Genomic DNA, 7,172 nt, shown 5'->3' with positions numbered 1-7,172 from the left:
GGTGGGGGGGGCGGGGGGGGAGGGGGGGGGGGGGGGGGGGGGGAAGGGGGGGGGGGAGGGGGGGGGGGGGGGGGGGGGGCGGGACGGGAGCGTTATCCCACACAGAGAGCTCTCTTCGCCAGAAATCGGAGCAACATAAAGGAAGCATGTTCATGTCCATCACCTGTAGGCAATTTGATCTGGTTGAAGCTTAATGAGCAGTTGAGAGTGGAGAAGTGATGGGGGACAGTCAGGCAAAGGAGTCCGAGGGCCCAGAAAGGAACTTCCAGGTGAGTGATTGGATCACACCTGAGCTTTACATAGAAACTGGGGTTACACTGTGAAGACCAGACTGAGGGTGCTCCTGGAGGAAACAGTTAGGACTGAATATTGGCCTGTAAGCGGTGAGAGGGCATGGCTGCAGGAGGAACAGCGGGAGGAGGAACCACTGAGGAGGGGGAGGCCATCGGGGGGCTTCTCTCTGTGCTCCCCCAACTCCCAGGGAAGCCAGCGACAAGGATGTGAGCTCCCAGCAAAAGGACCCGGTGCCCGACCGGCTGGAACAGAGAAGAGGGCTGATTTCAGTTTGGACATGCCTGTGGGCTTTGCTATGCCTGCGGTGACAGCCACTACACTAGACTCCAGGTATAAAAATATGACTTAAAATGAACCCTAAAGCTTAGGAACCGATGAGAGTGAGACCTGGAATACCAGCTCTCCCACTGCCTCCAGCTGTCTGCCCTGACCTTGCTGGGCACGAAGTCGGGAAGCTTTCACAGCTCCCGCGCTGCCCGCTGCCCCTCCCAGGTCTCTCCGCCGTGACGAGTGATGGCACAGCGGGAGGTGCTGTCTGGAACACGTATGCGGTTCCTGTCTGTCTTCCTCCAAGAAAACGCCATGTCTTGTTCAACTCTGTGACCCGAATACGGTGAACAGTGCCCGCACACGCAGGGGCTGGGTAACACCTAGTGAGCACATGCACCACAGACCCATGGCCAGGAGAGAGCAGGCTGGAGAGCACAGGAAGCAAGCACACGCGGCCATCAGAGAGGAACAGAGTCCGCAAAGAGACTGCATCTAGAGGACACGCAGATGAAGATAAGCCCAGAAAGGAAGCTGAAAGGAAGAGGCTTTCAGGGAGGGAGAGCAGGATGTCAAGAGAACAAAGTATTTTAAGAAAGAAATGATGTACAAAGAGGAAAATGGTATAAAGAAGCCAGTACTGTAAGAATTGAAAGTTATACACTGAGTTTAGCTACAAAACAGTAGCTGATCACTCAACCAAAAATAGTTTCAACAGAATAATGTGTTATATTAATCTGAGGTCCCAACGCGGACTCGGTGTATTTCACGAATGTGGAGTATTTACAGGGCACATGAGATGGAAATGTTCAAATACAATCTCCCAACTATGTTCGGTCTGACTCACGCAGGTTATTAAATAGGTGTTTACAATGGCTTAGAGGAGACAAAATTCTCAGAAGGAAATGATAAGTCTTCAACAGGATTGCTGGGTCAGCTACCAGTGCTCAGCTCCTGAACGGATGTACGAAATGTGTGATGAAGAGAATCCCCAAACCTAGCTAAACTGATTTATAATCAGAACACATCTTCTTCAGTCATATATTAAGTTCCTGCTTTAGAAGACACTTAAAATCACTCCTTAAGTCTTAACACTATTTTGACAAGCCTCACCTTTCAGACTGGCTTCACAGCCCAGCCCCACTGACATGCAAAAGCTGCCAGCAGGCCCAGCCATCGGCAGGAGCATCTAGGGCAGCGGTTCTCAACCTTCCCAATGCCGCGACCCTTAATACAGTTCCTCATGTTGTGGTCACCCCCAACCATAAAATTATTTTCGTTGCTACTTCATAACTGTAATGTTGCTACTGTTATGAATCGTCTAAATATCTGCTGATATGCAGGATGTATTTTCATTGTTACAAATTGAACATAATTAAAGCATAGTGATTTGATTAATCACAAAAACAATATGTAATTATATATGTGTTTTCTGATGGTCTTAGGCAACCCCTGTGAAAGGGTCGTTCGACCCCCAAGGGGTCGCAACCCACAGGTTGGCGACCCACAGGTTGAGAACCGCTGATCTAGGGCCTGTGCTGTTTTATTTTCATAAAGCTTCAGGTACAGGCCAGAGAAGACTCTACAAAAGGCAAGTCCTGCGATGTAGTCTCATAAGAAACATACCAAAGAAAAATGTCTGTTAGGACCATCTTTGACTGTCAAAGTATCAAAGTATCTTTCAATATCATTCCATGGATTCAGAATCTGTGATTAAAAACGGAAAATCTGGTGGCAACTGTGCAGAATATTGCTAAACAGACCAACTAAATACAGGATTACTCCAATGACAAACCTGTAAGCACGGAACAAATGTATTACTAGGCTATCTGCACCTTCCCTAAGTGTGCACCATCTAGCTGAGAAACTAAAAAAAAAAGAGAGAGAAAACCACACACACAATATAATAATATTAATACATGCAGATATATTTAAAACATATACAAATCTATACATACTAGAGGTCCAGCGTGCACGAAATCGTGAGCAGTTAGGGTCCCTGGGCCTAGCCTGGCCTCCGTCGCATGGCCTCTGCCACCCTGTAACGCTAGGTGAAGCTCCCCGCCCCAAGATGCTCTGCAAACCTGCGACTGCTCCGCGAGGCTTGCTGCCGCCCCGCGAAGCTCACTGCTGAATGCTCCGTGAAACTCCCTCTCCCCCGACCCCATGACTGCTCTGTGAAACTCGCTGCCCCCCCATGACTGCTCTGCTAAACTCACAGCCACCCCGCGAAGCAGCCTGCCACCGCCGCTCAACAGTCCCCAGTCCCACCCCACCGTCAGCACCCCCCATAGTGAGCGGCTCGGGGGCTTGGGGGGGGGGGGACCGAGAGGTGCTCCATGCACTTCATGGTGACCAGTCGCAGGTTCGGTCGTGACAGCACCTAGCTCTTTATATGTATTAGGATGTGCAATTCTGTAATGTGGGTTCTGAATGAGTAGTAGAGAGGGAATAACTGAAAGAAATTCAGAGAAAAAAGCAAACCCCTGGGAAACCTCTGAAGAGAACAGAACATGAGCTCAGCCCTGAAGCTCAGTGGGGCCTTCAGTGAATGGAGAGGCAAAGACAACATACCAATCACCGAAGTGGCGGCGGGAAAAACCTGCAGAGGGGAATGTACGTGACTCGTGTGAGAATACTGCGCAGAACAGGTTGGCTGAAATAGAGAAAGCTACAGGAAGATTGGTGACTAGAAGCCACATCAGTGAATGCTGACTATCAAAGGTATTGGGACCTTATTCTCTGACGGGAGGCCTGGTGCACGGAATTCGTGCACGGGTAGGCCATCAGGGCTGATCGGGGCCTTCCAGCTGCTGGCCGGGGCCTGCCTTCCCCCCGCTGCTGGCTGCCAGCTGGGGCCTTCCCTCGTTCCATGCCACCCCTGGTGGTCAGTGCACATCACAGTGAGCAGTCGAACTCCCAGTCGGTCAAACCCCTGAGGGGACAATTTGCATATTAGCCCTTGATTATAGAGGATAATTAAAAGTTTTAAAGCCATGTAGCAACATACACAGAAACTGTTTTAAGAATTACTTGCCAGGGCCTATAGATCAAATGGGAAAATAGAGGCAGAAATAACAACTAATCAGGCAAAAGGAACTTCTTGCCGACATCTCAGGTAACAAAATATTCTAAACTTTATGACACACAAACATTATACTTGGCTGTTTGGAGACTATGCCCACTCACACTCAGGACACTTATATTAGGCCTCACAAGCCATTTACGCAGCGTCTCCACTGTGGAGAGTCAGCTGGGTGTTCCTAGTAAGACACTCAATTCCTTTACAACTACCAAAACGCTACAGATAATCCATTTTTACTTTAAAAACTCTTCATAAATTAACACAGTTGGTCTGAATTTTTCAGCTGCTAAGTAGTCGTATTTCCATGGGTTGGAAGAGTAAAATGCAGCTACATGGACAATCACAGTTGGTCTGAATTTTTCAGCTGCTAAGTAGTTGTATTTCCATGGGTTGGAAGAGTGAAATGCAGCTACATGGACAATGGAAATAAAATTAGCACATTTCCAAAGTTTTCTTTTTAACAGAGGAAAATATTTGTTTCACTGTAGATGTGTGCATTCCATACATTTGTCATGTTACGCTCTTTGAATTACAATAATATGTTCTTTGGATTACTTTAAAATATAATCTACAGATTGTGAACTAAAAAGCAGCCTTCATAAGCAGTTATTATAAACAGTAGAAAAGCTATGGGGTCAGGGAGGGGGACAATCACAAATTGCAATTTCAAAGACGTGGGTCTCAAATTTTCAAAAGTATTTTTGCCCAGCCGGGTGGCTCAGTGGTTGAGCGTCGACCTATGAACCATGAGGTCATGGTTCAATTCCTGGTCAGGGCAAATGTTGGGGGCTGTGGCCTTGAAGCCTGGTGTGGGGCCTGCAGTAGGCAGCCAATCAATGATTCTCTGTCATCACTGATGTTTCTCCCTCCCTCTCACTTCCTCTCTGAAATCAACAAAAAAATACATTATAAAAAGAAATTTCCAATCTAACTTTGCAAATCAGTAGATATCATGAACTTTTAGAATGAGGATAAGCCCAGCCAGTGTGGTTCAGTGGCTGAGCATCAACCCATGAACCAGAAGGTCACAGTTCGATTCCCAGTCAGGGCACATGCCTGGTTGGGGGCAGCCTCTCTCTCTCTCTCCCTTGCTCTCTCTGAAATAAAAAATAAATTAGAGCCCGCCCTAACCGGTTTGGCTCAGTGGATAGAGCGTTGGCCTGCGGACTGAAGGGTCCCAGGTTCGATTCCGGTCAAGGGCATGTACCTTGGTTACGGACATCCCCAGTAGGGGGTGTGCAGGAGGCAGCTGACTGATTTTTCTCTCTCATCAATGTTTCTAACTCTCTATCCCTTTCCCTTCCTCTCTGTAAAAAAATCAATAAAATATATATTTTAAAAAAACAAAACAAAATAAATTAGAATGAGGATGACCCATCACTTTTTGAGAATTTATGTATCTGTTCTGCCACAGACCTGAATTGCTAGAGTTTTATAATATACGTTTATTTTAATTAAAATTACCTTTGAGATTTTCAAAATGCAGAAATAAAAACTAGAAATCACTGTTGAAAATTAAATGTGTAAGAGCAACTATTGAAAGGGTGGGGTTCAGCTGTGAAACAGCTGGTACAATTTCCAATTTTATGCCAACTGATGCGAGAGAGCACACGGGCCCAAACTCAGCTAAACCTCCCCTTCATCTCGACTTCACGGGCGGAGAAGAGGGTGGGGCGGGAGGGACAGGGCCTCAGGAAGTTCACTTGCAGTGGAAATTCCTGACACGAGAGCATCAGACTCATCAGGAAACGCCTCTCCTTCAGCAAGCATACTTTTTGTAACTAATGCGAACAGCAGACATTTATTAGATCTCAGTCCGGGTAAGGCATTACTCTAACCGTTTACCTGTCTGATCTCCTGTAGGCCTCACACCACCCTACAGGCAGACAATGTTCTCACCCTCATCTCACAGGTTAATTCTCCCATCTGTCGGTGAAGAAATGGGGGCCAACAGCTTGGTGAAGCTGCATTTACACTGATGGACTGCCACTCCAGGCTCGATGCGTATTTTTCTAACAGCACAGCCTGAACGCCTTATGAAACAGAGGTCATAGAACTGCGGAGTTTTTCTTCTCATTTACCTTATGTTACACATATACCAGAAATAAGCTAAAGTAACCACTGATCCTTCCTATATAATAAAAGGGTAATATGCAAATCGACCAAATGGCGGAACGACCGGTTGCTATGACACACACTGACCACCAGGGGGCAGACACTCACCACAGGAGCTGCTGCCTGGTGGTCTGGGAATGCAGCTCAGCCAGAAGCCGGGCTCATGGCTGGTGAATGCAGCAGGAGTGGTGGGAGCCTCTACGGCAGTGGTTCTCAACCTGTGGGTCACAACCCCTTTGGGGGTCGAATGACCCTTTCACAGGGGTCACCTAAGACCATTGGAAAACACATATATAATTACATATTGTTTTTGTGATTAATCACTATGCTTTAATTATGTTCAATGTGTAACAATGAAAATACATCCTGCATATCAGATATTTACATTATGATTCATAACAATAGCAACATTACAGTTATGAAGTAGCAACAAAAATAATTTTATGGTTGGGGGTGACCACAACATGAGGAACTGTATTAAGGATCGCGACATTAGGAAGGTTGAGAACCACTGCTCTACGCAGAGCTAAAGACCCCTAGGGGGAATGTCCGACTGCCGGCTTAGGCCTGCTCCCCGTGGAAGGCAGACATCCCCCAAGGGGTCCTGGACTGCCAGAGGGCGCTGGCAGGGCTGAGGGACACCCCCTCCTGCCCCCCCTACCCCCAGTGCACGAATGTCCTGCACCCACCAGGCCTCTAGCTTAAAAATAAAAACACCAAGACAAGGAAAACCTGACAGGAAACCTAACTCAGTACACTTTCAAAGGCTGCCCTGGGCAGTGCGCTCAGGGGTTAGATCGTTGGCCCTCGGACCAAAGTGTCTCGGGTTCAATTCCTGGTCAAGAGCACGGACCTGGGTTCAGGTTTGATCCAGGGCCCAGGCAACCAGTCAGCCTCTCTCTCTCTCTCTCTCTCTCTCTCTCTCTCTCTGCCCCCCTCCCTCCCTTGTACTATCTCGAAGAAGAAAAAGAAAAATCAATGGAAAAAATAAAAATATCCTCGGGTGAGGGAGGATTAACAAAAAAAAGACAAGACTACATATGTTTTTCTACTTGTTTTCCGGTTAGAGGAGCGACTCAGTCAGGCATCCATCAGCAGCTGTGCGTGTGAGCAGGAGCCGCACCATGCACATCCCACCACCAAGGACAGCGGGTTGCAGGGCAATGTGAAGGCGCTTTCGGAGCAAAAACCTGGCAAAGGAGCCCCCTTAGGTGTCATTTTCATCATCGGTTTTGAAAAAATAAGTTTCGTTGCTGTCAGAGTCACCGTCGCTTACCACCCGGCCTTTCTCGCTGCTCTGTGCTCCTCACAAGGCTCCTCACTGAGGACCAAACGCGGGTGTGGGTTCCAAGTGCAGGTCCTGGACCTGGAAGGACGTGAGGACTGAACCCGAGGGCTGGGGCCGCGCTGC

General features: G+C 47.8%; 1 protein-coding gene across 3 annotated transcripts in view; it reads right to left on the bottom strand.

Annotated features, from left to right (window-relative positions):
* FBXO25 (F-box protein 25) overlaps positions 1–7,172 on the bottom strand; it is a 37,608-nt gene that overhangs the window by 23,866 nt on the left and 6,570 nt on the right. For 2 of the 3 annotated variants that reach the window (XM_014530382.1, XM_014530385.1), the window contains exon 1: positions 7,038–7,166. The exons of the other annotated variant lie outside the window; for it this stretch is intronic. The gene's annotated coding sequence lies outside the window, so the exon portion shown is untranslated. Of the gene's footprint in view, positions 1–7,037; positions 7,167–7,172 lie in introns of those variants that run through there. 3 annotated transcript variants of the gene reach the window in all.

Source organism: Myotis brandtii, unplaced genomic scaffold (assembly GCF_000412655.1).
Source record: "Myotis brandtii unplaced genomic scaffold, ASM41265v1 scaffold736, whole genome shotgun sequence".
Taxonomy (NCBI): domain Eukaryota; kingdom Metazoa; phylum Chordata; class Mammalia; order Chiroptera; family Vespertilionidae; genus Myotis; species Myotis brandtii.
The sequence above is the reverse complement of the archived record's forward strand: the minus strand, read 5'-3'. Positions and strand labels throughout refer to the sequence as shown.